This window comes from Panthera pardus, unplaced genomic scaffold (assembly GCF_024362965.1).
Source record: "Panthera pardus isolate Hobbes unplaced genomic scaffold, ASM2436296v1 HiC_scaffold_6, whole genome shotgun sequence".
In the NCBI taxonomy this organism is placed as follows: domain Eukaryota; kingdom Metazoa; phylum Chordata; class Mammalia; order Carnivora; family Felidae; genus Panthera; species Panthera pardus.
Genome location: NW_026526991.1, coordinates 60,088,783 through 60,112,941, shown reverse-complemented (window position 1 = coordinate 60,112,941; position 24,159 = coordinate 60,088,783). Strand labels below are relative to the sequence as shown.

At 44.2% G+C, this 24,159-nt stretch overlaps 1 protein-coding gene across 3 annotated transcripts in view; it reads left to right on the top strand.

Annotated features, from left to right (window-relative positions):
- The first annotated feature begins 3,232 nt into the window (after positions 1-3,232).
- The window catches only part of LOC109270281 (olfactory receptor 6C1-like), a 155,611-nt gene continuing 134,684 nt past the window's right edge, over positions 3,233-24,159 (top strand). For all 3 annotated transcript variants that reach the window (XM_019454676.2, XM_053894855.1, XM_019454675.2), the window contains exon 1: positions 3,233-3,766. The gene's annotated coding sequence lies outside the window, so the exon portion shown is untranslated. The remainder of the gene's footprint in view (positions 3,767-24,159) is intronic.

Below are 24,159 nucleotides of genomic sequence, written 5' to 3'. Positions count from 1 at the left end.
TTACACTGTATGTTAACCAACTGGAATTTAGATAAAAACTTGAAAAAATAAATACTAAAGAAATACATAAATAAATTTAAACTAAACTAAATAAATACATTTTAAAAAATAAAAAGAAAACTCATGTGATGATGTCAATAAACACAGAAAAAAAGTTCTGAGAAAATTTGGTATCCATTTGTGCTAAAAAACTCTTTAAAATTCAGTGTAGAAGCAACATATCTCGACATAAGAACGGCCATGTATGTGAAGCCCACAGCTAATAGCATACTCAATAGTGAAATTGTGAAAGATTTTCCACTAAAATCAGGCACAAGACAAGGATGCCCTACATATGTGAAGGGGGTTGGGTTATGTGGGCTTCTGGTTATGCAATGAATAAATCACAGATAGAAGATATAGCATAGGGAGCATGGAGAGTGGTACTGGAATAGTGATGCATGGTGATAGATGATATATCACCTGTGTTAGCGAAGCAGAATGATACACTTGTCCAATCACTATGTTGTTCATCTGAAACTAATGTAACATAGTGTGTCAGCTATTCCCAAAAAACATGTTTTTTTTAATAAGGTAATGAAATAAAAAGTTTAATGTAAAAGAACCTGTTAATATCTAATCAAGAAATGCAGTAAAGTTCCAAAACAGAAAGTCACCATATCAAATTCTGTAGCATTCCTATACACTAACCAAATTATCTAAGAAGTAAAGAAAACAATCCCATTTACAATAGCATCAAAAACAATAAAATTTACAGGAATAAATTTAGCCAAGGAAGTGAAAGATCTCTCTACAGAAAACTATTCCTGTGTGCAGGAATGGAAGAAATTCAGTTTGGATGAAAGAAACAGGAGAACACACAAGTCAGTGAAAAGCCATCCCATGTCCATCTTTCGGAGGAATTAATATAGATACAATGTCCATACTACCCAAAGCCATCTAGAGATTCAGTGCAATCTCTATCAAGACTCCGATGCAATTTTTATGCAATTAGAAAATCATATCCTAAAATGTATTTGGAACCACAAAAAGACCCCAAGTAAACAACGCAAGAAAGAACAAAACAGGAGGCAACACACTTCTTGATTTCAAGCTTCCTTCTAACACAAGCTTCATTCTAACACATGCTTATGTGTGGCATAAGCACACACACTGGAACAGAAATTGAGAGCCCAAACTAAACCCATGCATGCACAGTCAACTACTATTTGACAAGGGAGTCAAGAATACACAGTGGAGAAGAGTATTATCTTGAATAACTGGTGCTGGGAAAATTGGATATTCATATGTATAAGAATAAAGCTTAGCACCGTATGTTACACCACTCCCTAGAGACTGAAAGGAAGAAACAGAGGGAGGTGTGGTTAGAGAGAAACAGAGACAAAGAGGAAGTACAAGGAGGAAAGTAGAGACCTGGTCCAGGCATGTGGACAGGGTTATATGGGCCAGGGGAGAGGGGATGTATGAAGTGGCTCTGAGTGCTGGGGCAGAAAGGGCTTGTACATGGGCATCAGAGTTCCATGACCCCAAGACTCCAACATCCCTGGGTCCAAGCTCTGCAGAGGCCATTGGAATTGAAAAGATGTGTATCCCTCATTTCTTCTGGAATTATGAGGCTCAGCCTCACGTTCTGTCATGGAGAGGGATGTCTTGAGGGAGAGTGTGCTGCTCTTTGGCAGGTAACGGGCTGTGGGGAGGTGTCCCGGGGCCATGGATTTCCCCCCTCCCCCCACCAGCTGGCCTTCCTGAAGTTCTGAACCCAGGCATCAGGCATTGTGTTGCCTGCAGGTCCTGCAGTCTGGACCTGGCAGAGGTGGACTAGTGATATTGATTAAAAAAAATATTTGACAATAAGGTCCATATCCTCCCTCTGGGACTAGCGGTGTGCATCAAAATCGTGGGTTGTTATCCTCCTGTCCACAACCAATCTGAGGATTCCAGAAGGTAGGTGAACCCTTTAAAACACCATAGTCTTCGCTTACGTCAAATTCAGACACTTTCTTGTCCCGCCTTTCTTTTAATTCTGAAGAGATGGCAATTAGTAATTGAAGGCATAATGGTCCTATAGGAAATTTACCTATATGACTGATGGATATTATTTCATCCATCCGTATCCCTAAAGCACATTTCATTGGAAATATTAGCCAAAGCTCCATACTGTAAATTCACAACAGATGTGTAGCTCCCTGTAAGTTGCATTCTGACCTTGTCACATGTGTCATCAAAGATATTATTAGTGACTTTTCAGATAAGCTCTCAACATCAAGATGGTCATGTTAGAGAATCTGGTATAAATGGAATTTCACAGATTCTAAATGAGGAATGATTTTTCATTTTTAATGTTTCTTTTTTTGAGAGAGCCCGAGCTGGGGAGGGGGGAGAGAGTGGGAGACACCAAATCTGAGGCAGGCTCCAGGCTCTGAGCTCTCAGGACAGAGCCTGACGCAGGGCTCAAACTCATGGACTGCAAGATCATGACTTGAGTCAAAGTCGGATGCTTAACCGACTAAGCCACCCAAGCGCCCCAGGAATAATAGTTTATTGGCAAAGAAGGAGAAATTAAAGATAGTGTAAAGGATGTCTATTTTTAATTGAAATATTGTTCACACATTTGTTGTATTAGTTTTAGGCATACATTGTAGTCGTTCCACATGTCTATACATTATGTTGTATTTAACCACAAGTGTAGCTATCATGTGAAAGCATACAACAGTATTATTACCTGATTGACTCCATTCCATTGGCTGTCCCTTGTATCCCTAGGAACTCATTCATTGCATAGCTGGACGCCTGTATCTCTCTCTCAAAGGTGTCAATTCTTTATCTAACCTAAGTATTTTGGTGGTAAACACAATTACCTCTTGTTCAGCATGTGTAAATTGGAGGTCTATTTTTCTGTGAACATTGCTTAAAACATTACAAATGATGTCATTACGTTAATAAATTCGGTTTCATTCTTCACTCACAAGAAAGGAGAAGGAAAAGATTTCTTTGTGTCCCAGGCCCTGTCACTAAAACCCTTCCCAATGTGGAGAACAGGCTTAGTTGCCCAGAGCACCTTCGGTCAGTCTCTCAGCTGAGCAACCAGGACCTTCAACATTGCGGGAATTCCCATGGTGGCCAGCAGAGAGAGCTCGAGCACCACAGACAGGGAGGGGTGGGTTCCTCTGCTGGGTAGTGATGGCCAGCAGAGGGCGCACCATCGGCTTTTCTGACCCAGGGCACCTGAGAGCAGGAGGGGCTTCTATTGCTCCCAGAGGACTCAGGGCCTCTGCCGCTGCCTCAGTACAGAGAGCAGAGCTGCATTTCCAGCAGGTTCTGCCGCCCGCCCCAGGGGAGACGTTGGGAGCTTAGCAGAAACTTAGCATCTCCTGAGTCATCAGAGAGAAGCTGCCTTGTTGTACTGAGTCCTGAGGAGGGGGCGCTGGGTGGCTTTCCTGGGCAAGCTGGTTGCTGAGCTGCACAGGCCTTTGCATTTTCTGAGCTGTTCCCGTGTTTCATTCCTCCCCTTCCCGGACAGTATTTGAAAATGACGTATTTTACTAAAGGACTCGTGGATTGCGGGGTCCCACGACATCACCTCATAGATGCAGTCGATGGTTTGTTCCAGATTCAGGCTTGTTTCCAGGAAGAAACCCTGACAGAAATTCAGAAGAACAGGAGCTGCATTCAATTAGGATGTGGATACATGAAATGCTCTCTCAGGACCTTCTAGAAGAATGAGCTGGGACCCACGTTCCGAGTCCTGCTGGAACCAGAGACCGAGGTAAGGGCACAAACTGTCCCCCTTAAAAATTTCATGGTTATTTTTCCAACCTAGTGAAGTGATTGAAAACTACAGAAAACCTGGTAGGTACCTGTCATTAACCTTATGTTATCTTTTAATTTAAATGCCAGTGAGTAAAGATACAGTGTAATGTTAGTTTCAGGTGTACAATATAGAGCAACACTTCCACACATCACCCGGTGCTCATCCCAGGTGCACTTCTTAATCCCCATCAGCTGTTTCACCCATTCCCCCACCTCACTGTGGAACGCCTCAGTTTGTTTCCTAGTTAAGAGTGTTTGTCACTGTCTACTTCCCCTCCCCCCTTTGCTTTGTTTTATTGCCATGTGTTAGTGAAATCATCGGGTATTTGTCTTTCTCTGACAGGCTTATTTCACCCAGCATAACATTCTCTCGCTCCATCCACCTCATGGCAAATGACAAGATTTCATGTTTTTACGGCTAAATAATATTACATTCCATATACTACATCTCAATTTATTCATCAGTTGATGGATGCTTGGGCAGTTTCCATAATTTGGCTGTTGTAGAAAATGCTTCTGTAAACATCAGGGTGCATGTATCCCTTTGAAGAATTATTTTTTTATTCTTTGTGTAAATACCTCTTAGTGAAATTGCTGGATCGTAAGGTAGTTCTATTTCCAGTTTTGTTTTTTTTTTACAAATCTCCATGATGTTTTCCAGAGTGGCTGCACCAGTTTGCATTCCTACCCACAGTGCAAGAGGGTTCCTCTTTCCCCACATCCTTGGCAACACCTGCTGTTTCATCATTCATTGATTTTAGTCATTCTGACAGATGTGATGTGTTATCTCATTGTACTTTTGAATTGTGTTTCCCTGAAGATCCGAATTGTTGAGCATGAGCATCTATTCATGTGTCTCTTGGCCATGTGTATGTCTTCCTTGGGAAAATGTCTATTTGTGTCTTCTACCCATTTTTAATCGGATTTCTCATTTTTTGGGTGCCATATAACTTTATATATTTTGGATACTAACCCTTTATCAGATGTCATTTGCAAGTATCATTTTGTAGGTGTTTTAGTTTTGTTGATTATTTCCTTGGTGATGGAAGCTTTTTATTTTTACGAAGTCCCATTATTTTTGTTTGTGTTTCCCTTACCTCAGGAGATATATCTACAAAGACGTTTGTACAGGCAATGTCAAATAAGATACTACCCTTGTTATCCTCTGGGATTTTTATGGTTTCAGGTTTCACACAGAGGTCTTTATCCATGTTGGATTTATTTTTGTGTATGTTGTAAGAAAGTGGTCCGTTGTTGTTTTGTTTTGTTTTGCAGGTTGCTGTCCAGTTTTTCCAAAACCATATGTTGAGGAGATTTTTTTTAAGTTTATGTATTTATTTTTGAGAGAGAGAGCATGCAAGAGAGGGGCAGAGAGAAGTGGAGAAAGAGAATCCCACGCATGCTCTGCACTGCCCTGAGAGCATGACCTGAGCTGAATCCACAATCACACGCTTTGGTGACTGAGACACCTATGTGTCCCAAGACTATCTTTTTTTTCCATTGGATAGTCTTTCCTGCTTTGTTGAGAATTAACTGACCATATAGGTGTGAGTTCATTTCTGGGTTTCCATTCTATTCATCTATGCCTCTGTGTTTTGTTGTTGTTATTGTTATTGTTGTTGTTTTGCCAGTACCATACTGTTCTGATCAGTACAGCTTTGTAACATAACCTAACGTCTGGAATTGTGATGTCTCCAGTTTTGCTTTTCTTCTTCAAGTTTGTTTTGGCTGTTTGGAGACTTTTGTCATTCCATACAAATTTTGAGATTATTTGTTCCAGTTCTGTGACAAATGTTTTTGTTAGTGTGATAGGGATTTCATTACATGTGTAGATTGTTTTGAGGAATGTAGACATTTTAACAGTATTTTGTTCTTCCCATCCATGAACCTGAACTGTATTTCCATTTCTTTGTGTCCTCTTCCATTTTTTTCATCAGTGTTTCACAGCCTTGAGAGTACAGGTCTTTCACCTCTTTGGTTAGATATATTCCTGGTATCTTGTGGTATTTGTGAACCTGTCAATGGGATTGATCCCTTACTTTCTCTCTCTGTTAATTCATGATTCGTGTATAGAAATCCAATACATTTATGTACATTGATTTCTGTATATTGTGACTTGTCGAATTCATATATCAATTCTAGCAATTTTTAAGGGAGTCTTTCATGTTTTTTATAGAGCACATCATGTCAGTTCCAAATAGCGAAAGTGCTACTTCTTCCTTGCCAATTTGGAGGCCTCTTATTTCTTTTTGTTGTCTGATTGCTGTGCCTAGGATTTCCCATACTATGTGAATAACAGTGGTGACAGGGCTCATCCCTGTCTTGTCCCTGATCTTGGAGGAAAAACTTTCAATATTTCCCCATTGAGGATGAGATTAGCTGTGGGTTTTTCCTAGATGACTTTTATTATGTGCAGGTAGGTTGAGTCTCAATGTACTTTGCTGAGGGTTTTTATCATGAATGGATGTGACATTTTGTCAAATTGTTTTCCTGCATCTGTTGAAAGCATCATATTGTTCTTATCCTTTCTTCTATTACTGTGGTGCATGTTGATTGATCTGTGAATGTGGAACCACCCTGCAGCCCAGGGATATATCCCACTTGATTATGGTAAATAATTCTATTAATGTATTGTTGACTTTAATTTGAAGGTACTTTAATGAGAATTTAGGCATACATAGTCATCAGGCTATTGGTCTGCAGTTTTATTTTAAAAATTTTTAACATTTTTTTAAGTGTTTCTTAGAGTACATAAAAGTGGGGGAGGGGCAGAGAGACAGGGAGAGAGAGAATCCTGGCCATGCCCCACACTGTCATGGCAGGGTCCAACGTGGGACTCGAACCCATGCACTGCAAGATAATGTCCTAATCCGAAATTAAGAGTTGGACAGTAAACCGACCGAGCCACACAAGCACCGCTTCAGTTTTCAGTTTTAGTGGAGGCTTTATCTAGTTTTGGTATCAGGGTAATGATGGCCTCATAAGATGAATTTGTAAGTTTTCCTTCTTTTTTATTTTTTATAATAATTCAAGGAGAATACATATTACCTCTTCCTTAAGTGTATGGTAGAATTCATCAATGAAGCCATCTGGCCCTTGAACTCTTGTGTTGGGGGGAGATTTTTTTTAATTACTGATTTGATTTCTTTGTTTTCAGATTTTAGGTATCTTCCTGTTTCAGTTTTGGTAGTTTGTGTGTTTCTAGGAATTTGTCCATTTTTCTCAGTGTCCAATTTGTTGCATATAGTTTTTCATAATATTATCTTCTAATTGTATTTTTGTGGTGTTGACTGTTATTTCTCCTTTCTTATTTGTGATTTTATTTATTTGAGTCCTTTCTCTCTTCTTTGTGAAAAGTCTGCCTACGAGGTTTTCATGTTGATTACTGCTTTCAAAGAACCAGCCCCTGGTTTCATTGATTTGGTCTAGTGTCTTTTTGGTTTCTATATTCCTTATTTCTGCCTTAATCTCTATTATTTCTTTCCTTCTGCTGTTCTTTTTCTCATTCCTTTAGTTGTAAGTTAGGATTGTTTGAGATTTTTTTTTTGCTCTTTAAGGTAGGCTTGTATTGCTATATACTTCCATCATAGACTGCTTTTGCTGCATTCCAAAGGTTTTTGCCAGTGTATTTTCATTTTCATTTGTTTCAGTGTATTTTCTCATTGATTTCCTATTTGACCCATTCATTTAGTAGCATGTTATTTAACCTCCCTTTATTTGTGGCCTTCCCCTCCCCCCCCCCCCTTTTTTTTGTGGTTGACTTCAAGTTTCCTAGCTTTGTGGTCAGAAAAGATGCTTGGTCTGATCTCTGTCATTGGGTACCTCTTGAGGCCTGATTTGTGACCTACAATGTGATCAGTTCTGGAGAATGCCCCATGTGCACTTGAAAAGAATGTGTACTCTGCTGTTGTAGTATGGAGTGTTCTGAATATATCTGTTAAACCCATCTGGCCCAGTGTGTCATTCAAATCCATTGTTTCCTTGTTGATTTTCTGTTTATAGGTTCTGTCCATTGATGTGAGTGATGTGTTAAAGTATTCTACTATCGTTATATTATTATAAATGAGTTCCTTTATGGTTGTTGCTAAATGTTTTATATACTTGGTGATCGCATATTGGATGCATCAAAATTTACAATCATTGGATATTCTTGTTTGGCTGTCCCCTCTAGTATGAGATAGTGCCCATCTTCATCTCTTGTTATAGCTTGTTTGTTTTTTTTTAATTTAAGTCTCAGTTGACATACAGTGCATTCTCGGATTCAGGAGTAGATTTCGGTGATTCATCCCTTACATACAACACCCAGTGCTCATCACAACAAGTGCTCTCCTTAATACTCGTCCTCCATCTAGCCCAGTGCTGACCCTTGTCCCTCCATCAACCTTCAGTTTTTTTTTCTCTAACATTAAGAGACTCATGTGATTTGTTACCACTCTTCTCTTTTCCTGCCCCCTTCCCATGTTTTCATGTGCTTTGTTTCTTAAATTCCACATGAGTGAAATCATATATTTGTCTTTCTCTGATTGACATATTTCACTTAGCATAATACATTCTAGCTCCATCCACATCATTACAAATGGCAAGATTTCATTCTTCTTGAAGTTGAGTTATATTTCATTGTATATAAGTATGTATGTATATATGAACATACACATATGTATATATGCATATACATACGTATACACACACACACACACACACACACACACACACACACCACAACTTCTTTATACCTTCATCAGTTGATGGATACTTGGGCTTTCTCTATAGTTTGGCTACTGTTGATAATGCTGCTATAAATACTGGGTGCATGCAATGTCACTATTAGGTATTTACCCAAAGGGTACCAAAATAGAGTCTCGGTTTTAAAGTTTATTTTGCCTAATATAAGTATTGCTACTGGCTTTCTTTTGACATTATTGGCATGATAAATGTTTCTTCATTCCCTCACTTTAAATCTACAGGTGACTTAAGTCCAAATAAGGCTTTATAGGCAGCATCTAGATAGGTCTTGTTTTTGTTTGTTTGTTTTGTCCATTCTGACGCCCTATCCAATGTCTTTTCATTGGAGCATTTAGTCCATTTATATTCAGAGTGATTATTGATAGGTATATATTTAGTCCCATTCTACTAGTTGTTTTGTCATTGTTTCTTGATATTTTCTCTGATCCTCTCTTGTCTGTAACACTTTTAGTCTTTCATTTCCACTCAAAGAGCCTGATATAAATATTCTTTTCTTTTGACTGGTAGTACATTTCTTTACTTATTTTTAATATTTCTTCTTCTTTAAATTTAAGCCCAAGTTAGTTACCTTATAGTGGAATACAGTTTCAGCAGTAGAATTTAGTGATCCATCAAGTACAAAATATACCCAATACTCATCCCAAGTGCCGCCCCTAATGCCCATCACCCATTTACACCATACCCCTCTTCAGTAACCCTCCTGGAACCCAGAGTTCCTTCTCTGCATTTAAGAGTCTCTTATCGTTTGACTCCCTCTCTGTTTGTATCTTATTTTTACTTTCCTTTCACTATGTTCATCAGTTTTATTAAATTCCACAGATGAGACAAATCATAGGATGTGTGTCTTTCTCTGACATATTTTGCTCAGCATAATTAAGTCCGGTTCCATCCATGTTGTTGCAAATAGCAAGATTTCATTCTTTTTGATCACCGAGTAATAGTCCATTGTATGAATATACCACATCTTCTTTATCCATTCATCTGTCAATGGTCATTTGGGCTCTTTGCATAATTTAGCTATTGTTGATAATGCTGCTATAAACATTGGAGTGCACCTGCCACTTCGAGTCAACATTAGTGTATCCTTTGGATAAATACCTAGTAGTGCAATTGCTGGGTCCTAGTGTAGTTCTATTTTAGTTTTTGTGACGAATCTCCATACTATTTTCCAGAGTGGCTACACCACTTTGCATTCTCACCAGCATTGCAAAAGTGTTCCCTTTCCCTGCATCTGTTGTTTCCTGAGATGTTAATTTTAGCCATTCTGATAGGTATTAGGGGATATCTCATTGTGGTTTCGATTTGTATTTCAGTAATGACCAGTGAGATTGAGCATCTTTTCATGTGTGACCAATCTGGAAGTCATGTTTCTTAAAGTGTCTCTTCATGTCTTCTGCCCATTTCTTAACTGGATTATTTGGTTTTTGAGTGTTGAGTGTGATAAGTTCTTTATAGATTTTGGATACTAACCCTTTATCTGATATGCCACCTGCAAATATCTTCACCCATTTCATTCAGTTGCCTTTTAGTTTTGCTGATTGTGTCCTCTGCTGTGCAGAAGCTTTTTTATGAACTCAATAGTTCATTTTGGTTTTTATTGCCCTTGCTTCTGGAGACAGGACAAGCGAGAAGTTGCTGTGGCCAGGATCAAGGAGGTAGATTGCCTGTTGTCTCCTCTAGGATTTTGATGGTTCCTGACTTATATTTAGATGTTTCATCCATTTTGAGGTGTGTGTGTGTGTGTGCATGTGTGTGTGTGTGTGTGTGTGTGTGTGTGTGGTTTAAGAAGAGTGTCAGGAGTAGGGTTAGCGTTAAGGTTAGGTCCCAGGAGACTCCAGGAGCTGAACCCACAGCAGTGCAGTGGTCTCCATGAAGGGTTGAGTTGACAGCACAATGGAGGGTTCCGATCAGGATTAGTTTTGGCTTCCAAGGCCACACAACTCTATGGGCCCCTGGTCGGGCAGGCCTCATGAGTCCTCTCGGGAAACTGCAGCTGGGCATGAGAAATGACATGGTTAGGTTCCAGGTTCGATGCCGAGTGATCCTGCACCGTTTCTGGACCCCAGGCGTGTGGTGTTGTCAGACATGGGAATTGGGTCCACATGAGGAAAGAGCCTTAACTAGGGTTAGGGTCCCGACCAGGGATGTGGCCAGTGCCGAAGGGACTCCAGTCTTGTAATCTCCCTCGAGTGCTGAAGTGAGGGTCCATGCAACGGTGCGGGTCAGGTGTAGGGTTATGGTTCGAGATCGGGTTAGGTTTCGGTTGAGGGTTCTGGTCAAGTTTAGCGTTATGGTTAGGGTTAGGTCCCAGGAGGCTCCAGGGGCTGAACCCACAGCAGTGCAGTGGCCTCCCCGAAGGTTTCAGTTGAGCACACAAGGGAGGGTGCTGGTCAGAATTAGTCTTTGGCTTCCAAGGCCACACAACTCTATGGGCCCCTGGTCAATTAGGCCTCACGAATCCTCTCAGGCAGCTGCAGCTAGGCCTGGAAAAAGACACGGTGAGGTACTAGATTCCATGCCGAATGACCCTGCACCGCTTCTGGACCCCAGGCACGTGGTGTTTTCAGACTTGGGGATTGGGTCCCCATGGGGAGAGAGCCTTACTAGTGTTAGGGTTCATTCCAGGGACATTGCCAGGACTGAAGCGTCTCCAGTCTCCTGATCTCCATCTCGGGCTGAGGTGAGGGCCCATGTGACAGTGCGGGTCAGGTGTAGGGTTAGAGTTCGAGATTGGGTTAGGTTTCGGTTGAGGGTTCTGGTCAGGGGTAGAGTTAGGGTTAAGATTAGGTACAAGGAGGCTCCAGGCACTGAACCCACAGCAGTAGAGTGGTCTCCCTGAAAGGCTGTGTTGAGGGCACTAGGCAAGGTCCTGGTTAGAATTAGACTTTCGCTTCCAGGGCCACACAACTCTATGCGCCCCTGGTCGGTTAGGCCTCATGAATACTCTCTGGCAGTTGCAACTGGGCCTGGGAAACAACATGGTGAGGTTCGATGTTCCATGCCGAGTGACCCTGCACTGTTTCTGGAACCCAGGCGTGTGGTGTTGTCAGACTTGGGGATTGTGTCCACATGGGGAGGCAGCCTTAGCTAGGGCTAGCGTTTGGTCCAGGGACGATGCCAAGGCCGAAACGACTCCAGTCTTGTGATCTCCCTCGAGAGCTGAAGTGAGGGCCCATGCGACGGTGAGGGTTAGGTATAGGGTTAGGGTTCGAGATCGGGTTAGGTTAGGGTTAGGGTTAGTCCCAGGAGGCTCCAGGTGCTGAACCCACAGCAGTGCTGTGGTCTCCCGAAGGGCTGAGTTGCGGGCACAAGGGAAGGTGCCGGTTAGGATTAGTCTTTGGCTTCCAAAGCCACACAACTCTATGGGCCCCTGGTTGTGTAGGCCTCACAGTACTCTCGGGCAGCTACAGCTGGGCCTGGGAAATGACATGGTGAGATTTCAGGTTCCATGCCGAGTGAACCTGCACCGCTTGTGGACCGCAGGAGCGTGGTGTTGTCAGACTTGGGGATTGGGTCCCAAAGGGGAGAGAGCCTTAGCTAGGGTTAGGATTTGTGACAGGACGAGGCCGATGCGGAAGCGACCCCAGTCTTGTAATCTCCCTCGAATGCTGAAGTGAGGGTCCATGCGACGTTGCGGGTCAGTTGTAGGGTTATGTTTCGAGATCGTGTTAGGTTTCAGTTGAGGGTTCTGGTCAAGGGTAGGGTTAGGGTTAGTGTTAGGTCCCAGTAGGCTCCAGCCGCTGAACCCAGAGCAGTGCAATGGTCTCCCCAAAGGTCTCAGTTGAGGGCACAAGGAAGCGTGCTGATAGGGATTAGTCTTTTGCTTTTAAGGCCATAAAACTCTATGGGCCCCTGGTCGGGTAGACCTCAAGAATCCTCTCAGGCAGCTGCAGGTGGGCCTGGGAAAAGACATGGTGAAGTTCCAGGTTCCATACTGAGTGACCCTGTACCGCTTGTGGACCACAGGTGCATGTTGTTAACAAACTTGGGGATTGGGTCCCCATGGGGAGACAGCCTTAGCTGTCTTAAGGTTCGGTTCAGGGACGTTGCCAGGGCCGAAGCGACTCCAGTCTCATGATCTCCCTCAAGGGCTGAAGTGAGGTCCTCGGTGACGATGCGGGTTAGGTGTATGTTTAGGGATCGAGATTAGGTTAGGTTTCGTTTGAAGGTTCTGGTCAAGGGTAGGGTTAGTGTTAAGGTTAGGTCCCAGGTGGCTCCAGGAGCTGAACCCACAGTAGTGCAGTGGTCTCCATGAAGGGTTGTGTTGAGGGCACAAGGGAGGGTTCCGGTCAGGATTAGTCTTTGGCTTCCAAGGCCACACAACTCTATGGGCCCCTGGTCAGATGGGCCTTATGAAACCTCTCAGGCAGCTGCAGCCGGGCCTGCGAAAAGACATGGAGAGGTTCCAGGTTCCATGCTGAGTGACCCTGCACCACTCCTGGACTGTAGGCACGTGGTGTTGTCAGATTTGGGGATTGGGTCCCCATAGGGAGAGAGCCTTTGCAAGGGTTACGGTTCTGTCCAGGGACATGGTCAGAGCCAAAGCAACTCTAGTCTTATGATCTACCTCGATGTCTGAAATGAGGGCCCATGCGATGGTGTGGGTCAGGTGGTGGGTTAGGGTTCGAGATCGGGTTAGGTTTTGGTTGAGGATTCTGGTCAAGGGTAGGGTTAGGGTTAGGGTTAGGTCCCAGGAGGCTCCAGGCTCTGAACCCACAGCAGTGCAGTGGTCTCCCTGAAGGGCTCAGTTGAGGGCATAAGGGCAGGTGCCGGTTAGGATTAGTCTTTGGCTTCCAAGGCCACACGACTCAACAGGCCCCTGGTCGGGGAGGCCTCTCGTATCCTCTCAGGCAGCAGCCTTGCCTGTGAAACAACATGGTGAGGTTCCAGCTTCCATGCCGAGTGACCCTGCACCGCTTCTAGATCCCAGGCATGAGGTGTCAGACTTGTGGATTGGATCCCCATGGGCAGAGAGCCTTAGTTAGGGTTAGAGTTCAGTCCAGGGACATCGTCAGGTCCGAAGCGACTCCGGTCTCGTGATCTCCCTTGAGCACTGAAGTGAGGGCCCATGCGACAGTGCGGGTCAGGTGTAGGGTAAGGGTTCGACACCGGGTTAGGTTTCGGTTGAGGGTTCTGGTCAGGGGTAGGGTTAGGGTTAGGGTTAGGTCTGAGGAGGCTCCAGGCGCTGAACCCACAGCAGTGCAGTGGTCTCCCCGAAGGCCCAAGTTGAGGGCACACGGGAGGGTGCCGTTCAGGATTAGTCTTTGGCTTCCAAGGCCACACAACTCTATGGGCCCCTGGTCGGGTAGACCTCACGAATCATCTTGGGCAGCTGCAGCGGGTCCTGGGAAACGACATGGTGAGCTTTCAGGTTCCATTCCGAGTGACCCTGCACTGCTTCTGGACCCCAGGCGCATGGTGTTGTCAGACTTGGGGATTGGGTCCCCATGGGGAGAGAGCCTTAGCTAGGGTTAGGTTAAAGTCCAGGGATGTCACCAGAGCCGATCGAATCCAGTCTCGTGATCTCCCTCAAAAGCTGAAGTGAGGGCCATGCACCAATTCAGGTCAGGTGTAGGGTTAGGGTTCGAGATCAGTTTAGGTTTCGGTTGAGGGTTCTGATTACGGGTATGTTTAGGTTTAGGGTTAGAACCAGGAGTCTCTAGGCACTGAACCCACAGAAAAGCAGTGGTCTCCCCAAAGGGCTCAGTTGAGGGCATAAGGGAAGGTGCTGGTCAGGATTAGTCTTTGGCTTCCAGGGCCACACAACTCTATGGGCCCCTGGTAGGGTAGGCCTCACGAATCCTCTCGGGAAGCTGCAGCCGGGCCTGTGAAACGACATGGTGAAGTTCCAGCTTCCATACCGAGTGACCCTGCACTGCTTCTGTATCCCAGGCGTGTGGTGTTGTCAGACTTGGGGATTCAGTCCCCAGGGGGAGAGAGCCTTATCGAGGGTTAGGGTTTTGTCAAGGGACGTTCCCCGGGCCGAAGTGACTCCAGTCTCGTAATCTCGCTCGAGGGCTGAAGTGAGCGCCCATGTGACAGTGTCGGTCAGGTGTAGACTTAGAGTTTGTGCTCTGGGTAGGTTTTGGTTGAGGGTTCTGGTTAGGTGTAGGGTTAGGGTTAGGGTTAGGTCCCAGGAGGCTCCAGGTGCTGACCACAGCAGCAGTTGTCTCCCCGAACGGACGAGTTGAGGGCACAAGGGAGCCTCCCATTCAGGATTAGTCTGTGTTCCCAAGCCTGACAACTGTATGGTCCACTGGTCGGGTAGGCCTCAGGAATGCTCTCGGGCAGCTGTAGCCCTGCCTTCGAAAGGACATTGTGATGTTCCAGGTTCTATACTGAGTGATCCTGCACCTCTTCTAACCCCAGGCGCATGGTGTTCTCAGACTTTGGTATTGGGTCCCCATGGGGAGAGAGCCTTAGCTACGGTCAGGGTTTTGTCCAGGGACTTCGCCAGGGATGAAGAGACTCCAGTCTTGTGATCTCCCTCGAGGGCTAAAGTGAGGGCCCATGTGACGGTGCGGGTCAAGTGTAGGGTTAGGGTTGGAGATACGGTAAGGTTTCGGTAGTGGGTTCCAGTTAGGATTAGGGTTAGGGTTAGTGTTAGGTCACAGGAGGCTCCAGGCGCTGAACGCACCACAGTGCATTTCTCTCCCTGAAGGGCTGAGTTGGCGGCACAAGGCAGAGTGCCATTCAGGATTAGTGTTTGTGTTCCAAGGCCAGAAGTGTATGGGCCTCTCATCGGGTAGGCCTCAGGAATCCTCTCGGGGTGCTGCAGCTGGGCCTTTGAAATGACATGGTGATGTTCCAGGTTCTATGCCGAGTGATCCTTCACCGCTTCTGGACCCCAGGCGCATGATGTTGTCAGACTTTGCTATTGGTTCCCCATAGGGAGAGAGCCTTAACTAGGGTTAGGGTTCGGTCCAGGGACATCGCCTGGGCTGAAGTGAATCCATTCTCATGATCTCCCTCGAGGGTTGAATTGAGGGCCCTTGTGACATTTGGGGCACATGCGGGTCAAGTGTAGGGTTAGGGTTCGAGTTACGGTTAGGGTTCTTTTAGTGTTCCGGTTAGGGTTAGGATTCAGGTTAGGTCCCAGGAGGATCCTGGCTCTGAAACCCCAGGAGTGCATTTGTCTGCTCAAAGGGCTGAGTTGAGGGCACTAGGGAGGGTGCCGGTCAGGAATAGAGTTTGGGTTCCAAGGCCAGACAAGTGTATGGGCCACTGGTTGCGTAGGCCTCAGGAAATCTCGAGGGTAGCTGCAGCCGTGCCTTCGAAAGACATGGTCATGTTACAGGTTCTACGCCAAGGGATCCTCACCTCTTCTGGATCCAGGTGCGTGGTTTTGTAAGACATTGCTACTGGGTTCCCATGGGGAGAGAGCCTTATCTAGGGTTAGGGTTCGTTCCATGGACATAGCCAGGGCCAAAGCATTTCCCGTCCCATAATCTGCCTTGAGGGCTGAAGTGAGGCCCATGTGATGGTGCGGGTCAACTGTAGGGTTAGGGTTTAAGATAGAGTTAGGGTTTGCTTAAGGGTTCTGGTTAGGGTTATGGCCAGTGTTAGGGTTAGTTCCCAGGAGGCTCCAGGCGCTGAACCCACAAGAGTGCAGTTGTCACCCCGAGGGACCAAGTTGAGAGCACAAGGGAGGGTGCCTGTCAGGATTAGTCTTTGGGTTCCAAGGCCTGACAAGTGTATGGGCCACTGGTCGGGTAGGCTTCAGGAATCATCTCAGGCAGCTGCACCCGGGCCTTCAAAAGAACATGTTGATGTTCCAGGTTCTATGCTGAGTGATCATGCACCACTTCTGGACTCCAGGCACGTGGTGTTGTCAGACTATGGTATTGGGTCCCCATGGTGAGAGAGCCTTTAGCTAGGGTTAGTGTTCGGTCCAGAGACATCGCCAGGACCCAAGCAACTCCAGTCTTGTGATCTCTCTCGAGGGCTGAAGTGAGGGCCCATGCGACGGTGCGGGTCAAGTGTAGGGTTAGCATTTGAAATACGGTTAGGTTCCATACAGGGTTCGCATTAGGGTTAGGGTTAGTGTTAGCATTAGGTCCCTGGAGGCTCCAGGCATTTAAACCACAGCAGTGCTGTTGTCTCCCCGAAGGGCTGAGTTTAGGGCACAAGGGAGTGTGCAGATCAGGATTAGTCTTTGCGTTCCAAGGCCAGACAACTGTATGGGCCACTGGTGGGGAAGGCTCAGGAATCCTCTGAGGCAGCTACAGGCAGGCATTCGAAAGGACATGGTGATGTTCCAGGTTCAATGCTGACTGATCCTGCACTGCTTCTGTACCCCAGGCATGTGGTGCTCTCAGAGTTTGCAATTGAGTCCCCTTGGGGAGAGAGCCTTAGCTTGGGTTAGATTTCAGTCCAGGGATGTCACCAGAGCTGAAGCGACTCCAGTCTCGTGATGTCCCTCGAGGTTTTAAGTGAGGACCCATGTGACGGTGCCAGTCAAATGTAGGATTAGTGTTTGAGATAGTGTTATGTTGAGGGTTCTGGTTAGGGTTAGGGTTAGGTTTAGAGTTATGTCCCTGGAGTTTCCAGGTGCTTAATCCACAGCAGTGCAGTAGTCTCCTCAAAGGGCTAAGTTGAGGGCACAAGGGAGGTTGCCAATCAGGAACAGTCTTTGGGTTCCAAGGCCACACAACTGTATGGGCCACTGGTTGGGTAGTCCTCAGGAATCCTCTCAAGGGCATCTGCAGCCGAGCCTAAGAAAGGACATGGTGATGTTCCAGGTTCTATGCCAAGTGATGCTGCACCGATTCTGGACCCCAGGCACCACTTCTGGAGCTTAGGCGCGTGCTATTGTCAGATTTTGGTATTGGGTCCCCATGGGGAGAGAGCCTTAGCTAGGATTTGGATTCAGTCAGGGACATCACCAGGGCCCATGTGACTCCAGGCTCATGATCTTCCTCGAGGGCTGAAGTTAGGGCCCATGCGATGGTGCGTGTCAAGTGTAGGGTGAGGGTTCTGGTTTGGGTTAGGTATCAGGAGGCTCCAGGAGCTGAATCCACAACAGTACATACAGTTGTCTCCCCAAAGGACTGTGTGGAGTGCACAAGGGAGTATGCCAGTCAGGATTAGTCTTTGCATTCCAAGGGCAGACAAATGTATGGGCCACTGGTTGGGTAGGTCTCAGGAATCCTCTTGGCAGCGGCAGCCAGGCCGTCAAAGGACATATTGATGTTCCAGGTTCTATGCTGAGTGATGCTGTACCGCTTATGGATCCCAGGCCCATGGTGTTGTCAGACTTTGATATTTGGTCCCCATGGGGAGAGAGCCTTACCTAGGATTAGGTTTTGGTCCGGGGATGTTGCCAGGGTCAAAGTGACTGCAGTCTCGTGATATCCTTCGAGGGGTGATGTGAGGGCCCATGTGACATTTCAGGTCAAGTCTAGGGTTAGGGTTTCAGACATGTTTAGGTTTCAGGTGAGGGTTCTGGTTAGGGGCACGTTTTGCATTAGGGCTAGGTCCAGGAAGCTCCAGGCGCAGAAACCACAGCAATGCAGTTATCTCCCTGAAGGGCTCAGTATAGTGTACAAGTGAGGGCGCTGGTCAGGATTAGTCTTTGGGTTCCAAGGCCAGACAACTGTATGGGCCTCTGATCGGGTAGACTTCAGGAATCCTCTCAGGGTTAGCTGTAGCCAGGTCTTGGAAAGGACAAGGTGGTGTTCCTGGTTTTATGCTGAGTGATCCTGCACTTCTTCTGGATCCCAGGCGTGTGGTGTTTTCAGACTTTGGTATTTGGTCCCCATGGGGAGAGAGCCTTAGCTAGGGTTTGGGTTCGGTACAGGGACATCGCCAGTGCTGACGCGACTCCAGTCTTGTGATCTCTCTTGAGGGCTGAATTGAGGGCCCATGCGACGGTGTGGGTCAAGTGTATGGTGAGGGTTTGACATATGGTTAGGGTTCAGTTGAGGGTTCTCTTTAGGGTTATGGTTAGGGTTACGGTTAGATCCACAATGCTCCAGGCGCTGAACCCATAGCAGTGCAGTTGTGTCCCCAAAGGTCTGAGTGTAGTGTACAAGGGAGGGTGCTGGTCAGGATTAGTCTTTGTGTTCTAAGGCCAGACAAATCTATGGGTTACTGGTCGGGTAGGCCTCAGGAATCCTCTCGGGCAGCTGCAGCCGGGCCTGGGAAACCACATGGTGAGCTTCCAGGTTCCATGCCGAGTGATCCTGCCCAGCTTCTGGACCCCAGGTGCGTGGTGTTGTCAGACTTGGGGATTGGGTCCCCATGGGGAGAGAGCCTTAGCTAGGGTTAGGGTTTGGTACAGAAATGGCTCCAGGTCCAAAGGGACTCCAGTCTTGTGATCTCTCGAGGCCTGAAGTGAGGGCCCATATAACGGTGCAGGTCAAGTGTAGGGTAAGCGTTCGACATATGGTTAGTTTTCAGTTGAGCCTTCTGGTTAGGGTTAGGGCTATGGTTAGGTTTATGTATACGTTCCAGGAGGCTCCAGGCGCTGAACCCACTTCAGTACAGTTGTCTTCCCCGAAAGGCTGAGTGGAGTGCACAAGGGAGGGTGCCAGTCAGGATTATCCTTTGGTTTCCTAGGCCAGAGAACTCAATAGGCCAGTCATCTGGTTGGCCTCAGGAATCCTTCGGGCAGCTGCAGCTGGGCCTTGGAAACAATATGATGATGTTCCAGGTTCCATGCCCAGTGGTCCTGCACCACTTCTGGATCCCAGGCACATGGTGTTGTCATACTTTGCTATTGGGTCCCCATGGGGAGAGAGCCTTAGCTAGGGTTAGGGATCGCTCCAGGGACGTCACCAGGGCCAAAGCGACTCCAGTCTTGTGATCTCCCTCGAGGGCTGAAGTGAGGGCCCATGCGACGGTGTGTGTCAATTGTAGGGTTAGGTTTCGAGATAGGGTTAGGGTTCGGGTGAGGTTCCTGTTTATGCTTACAGTTAGGGTTATGGTTAAGTCCCAGGAGGCTTCAGACACTCTGAAAATCTGAAATAGGCTCCAGGCTTTTAGCTGTCAGCACAGATCCTGATGTGGGGCTTCAACTCCTGAGCCATGAGATCATGACCTGAGCTGAAGTTGGATGCTTAACTGTCTGAGCCACCAAGGCACCCCTGGAAAATATATGTTTAAAGTATCATTTAAAATATATTAAAAATTGAAATTTAAAAGTCATGTAATTCTCAAGAACATGATTCAAATTACTTTTATGAGTACTGAAACAAATATATTCCACAAAAATACAAAAATCTTACTGGGTAAATACATCTCTGTTCCTCATATCAATTTGGCATATTAACACTTGTAGTCCTGAGGGACTTGACCAGTGTGCCCAATAGACCTTCCATAAGTATGTATTATTGAGAAATACATATTGAATTGCAGTCTTCATAACTTAAGGAAAACATAGACAGTTCCATGAAAATTCTATATTCTCCCCTATGAGATAAAAACTCTTGCATAGTTAATAGTACTTCTTTCTAATGATCCTGAATCATTTTCCCAAGGCCCGTCACAATTAAATATTACTACTAATATACATCAACCACTTAATGCCAGTGCAAGCAAGTTAGTCTGCCCTAAGTATCTGTTTAGTTCTGAAGTTTGTACTAATCAACAAAATTACACATCGCTAAAAATATCACTGGGGTGCCTGGGTGGCTCAGTGAGTTAAGCATCTGACTTTGGCTCAGGTCACTATCTCACAGTTCATGAGTTCGAGCCACACATTGGACACTCTGCTGTCAGCACAGAGCCCCCTTTCAGATCGTCTGTCCCCTTCTCTCTCTGCTCCTCCTTCACTTGTGCACTCTCTCTCTCTCTCTCTCAAAAATAAGTAACATTACAAAATGTGTATATATTTAAAATATCATTAAGCTTCCAATTAAGAAGTATGGGGTTTAATTGGTAGGATATATCTGGATATTCTTTATGGCTTATTTCATTCCTCAGTTAAAAAAAAACTAATTTTAACTGAGTATTTGTGAATAAAAATATTTTAAGAAAAGTAAATATGGGACCTTAATTATGGAAAAGGAATAAGGTTATGCTTTATTAAAATAAAATAAAACAAAAATAATAGAGCCTGTTATGTCTAGAAAGCTATAGAATGCTAAGGAAAAGAGTATGAAGAAAAAAATGAGGGTTGTGTACTTAAGGAATGCTGTGGATTACAATTATGCAAAGTATTTTCAATTCAGAGACTGAGTTCATTCATTCTCCAATTTACTAACTTACACTTTGTGTTGTACTGTTCCAGTAAAAGACATATAATAATGATCTCAGCTTTGGCTGGTATTCCAAATACTGATGATATAATTGCATAAATCCATAATCAATTTTTTTTTTAAGGAAAAAACATATGAGTTGTGAGAAAGCTTGTTTGACTCAAAGGTAAAGTCTATTTCTTCAGAAATGTTGAAAGCTGACCAGCTTACTAAGAAGTGAGAGTTCTATGGCCTCATTAGATGTAGCCAACTAAATTAGTGGGCTTAAGTAAATGTTACTAAATTATCAAAATGTTATGCAGCAAGTAAAATTTTATATTCTCTAGAGCATGTAGTAGTCATGGCAACTCAGTCACATTTTGAAAATTTTAAAAAAGACATTAATATAAATCTATGGGATTGCTTGCAATTGCTGCGAATAATCTTTCTTAAATAGGATATATGCAATGTAATCAGTAGGGTTTTTAGGATTATAGCAGGAATGAGAGGAATATTTGGAGACACAATCTATAGTATTATCAATCCCTAATTTTCCAAAATTTTATTGAATTTAAATGTGCCCAGGCATGGTGAAAAATGTACAACGCTGATTATCGAGCAGTCAAGAAAATGGCGATTTTTCTGGGATAGCCTTATTCTTATTTTACATTAGAGACCATGGATGGTACACTGTAGAGCTTGATCACTCAAAGTTCAGCCATTCAACCTATCATTGATTTTCTGTAGCATCAATATCAGAGTTCTGAGGGGCAGTGGTGGCTTAGGCATTTTAGGCATACACTAAAAATCATAATGTAATAAATATCAATGAATAAATGTCAATAAAATATGGATACTTTATCAACTATTATACTCTTCTTTTTTTCTAAGACAAATAATGGAGTATTTTTAGCACTGTAACAAGTTTAGAATTGTTGCAAAATTCTAGTGACCATGATAGCTTTGCTAAATGTACCAGAAATAGTGTTGTTCTATCACTGGTGATGAGAATGGTATTGAAGTAGGTTTTGCAATAATGGTGTGAGGTAATGGACACAATCACCTTTACATCTGTCCCTGTGATTCTGTCCCCCAGGGACTTACATCTGTCCCCCAGGGACTTCTGGGGGAATGCAAAATGTGGGATCGCCAGGGTTCCTTTCCTTATGCTACTGAGGACATTGGCTTCAGAACTTAGACAAGTGAGATAGTACCAAAAGTACATATGTCTGGGGAGGAATTAAAGCAGAATTCTTCCAATGAGCCACTTGTTTCAGAATGGATATAGAGGCTGTGAGTTTTCAGCTTCTTACTTTCAGAGGGGAAATCCGTTTTAAGTACAATTTTTCTCTAAATGAAATAGTTACTTTTTTCTGAATTAAATTTGGAAAATGCATTGCAAAATAACAGATCCAATATTCATCTAACCACGATATAAAAAAAGAAGCATTGTTCATCTCAGCTTCAGTGCAACATTATGAGTAATTGTTTTTTCAATAATGTTTCTATCATTACTAATGTCTGCTATATTATTGCTAAGTAAAACTTGTACAGAAAATATTTGTCTCATTCTACTTTTGCTCAAAATATTGTATCTAACTAAAATAGAGTGACTGATTGCATAATAATGGAGTCAGTACTTTTATAATGAGATTTTTAGTGGATACACAATTGTGACTAACTCTCACTTCTGACCATGCAGTTTTGGAAACCACTGAGTCTGTTGAGAGTTTAACTAAACTACTTCATAATGCTGCTGACTTGGCATCCATTTGGGATAGCAAACTTGCCTGCAGGGCCCTTGAACTGATATTTACCCCTCCCTCAAGTGCATATCCTTCTTAACAGCCCAAAGAGCCACCAGTAAACGTAAGTTCCTGATATGATATGATTCCCTCAACTGCCCTTGTCATAAGTAATGGGCTCCCCTGTCTCCCAGGGCTTTCCTCTAATGCGCCATTAGATAAAACCACCAGGAAGAATACTGAAATCCTGTTTTTTTTGGTTTAAATTGACCAATTGACCAGGACCCCAAAGTACTCTACCCTCAGGCTCTAATACAAGCATGTGCCCAGCTCTCTCCACTCTCTCTTTCACACTCTGCCTTGACTTCCCCATGTGGCACCTTGAGTGAGCCTTGTGCCTCCTCCAGAACCAGTGATTAATAAACCTCTCCATTTTGCTTCCTGTATGGTCTTTTGTTGAACCCTGGATCAACAACTTACATACCATCTTTACTTAATTAATGATAATTTAACAAAGTCACAGCACAGTAGGAAGCAGAATGGTTTTAATGGATGGGAACTGAAATGAATGTTGGAAAGAGGACTTCTGTATTGAAAATCATATTCATTTGAAATTTTATTTTAAGCCACACCAAAATGGTAGCACTATACCTATGTGCAGAGTAGAAATAGGGGTCCAGTGAAGTGAAATTAAGGTTCAAATGACAATATAAAAAAATCACATAAATTAACAGTCACATGAAGATTACAGTAAAACAGCAAAATCAAAATTACATTTTGTGTTTAATTTTTACTTATGTTTATTTACTGTGTCTCATATATACTTATACAAGTGTGCAAATGTATATATATATATATATATATATATATATGCACACATACATACATATACATGTATCTGTTTATGTCTGTAGTGGATGATGGAATGGAATACACTCCATTCAGTAGAAACACGTAATTTATACACTACAAAATTGGAAAAGTAAAAGTAGCCCATATTTAATCCTTTTGTACCCTGAATTTATTTCATTTCATAATTTTAAAAAATTCAAAAAATTAATAGATGAATCTATTATAATTATTATCCGTCTAAATCACTTCCATTAATCCTGACAATAGCATGCATCTGATGAGACATTTTGTCTAGGTCTCTGTCTTTTGTGTGTTAGGAAAGCCTGTTACATTTCCTGCTTCTGAGAATAATGGCTGGGTAAAAAGAAGTCACTTAATGTCCATGGCTTTGAGCTTCAAGAAGTGTCTCTGGTGTATGCTGCATGCACTCTATCTACTGCTGTGTTTTGTCTACTCGATCCCTCAGGTCAGTCCTCTGCAGAGTTTCTCTTTGCCTGCTATGGAGAGTGTTTGGACATTGGACAGAGTGTGGCTAGTTTTACCTAGGTGTGCTCTGGTCTGGTTGTCAAGGGAGACCTGATGCTATTTCCACTAGAGCTGAAGCTCTGCAGAACTCTATGCTCAGTAGATGTGGTATTTCTGGGGTTTGTGCTCATGTTCTGGGGGAAGAGGTCCCACCATGCTGGTTCTCAGGCATACTTGCCCAAAGTGGAGGCACAGCACCAAAGTGGAGGCTGGAGCCACCTACACCAAGCCCCATACCCTGTGCTCTGCAGGTGCTTCTGAACTAGGACAACTGTGAATGAGAGTCAGAGCAGCAGCCAGACCTG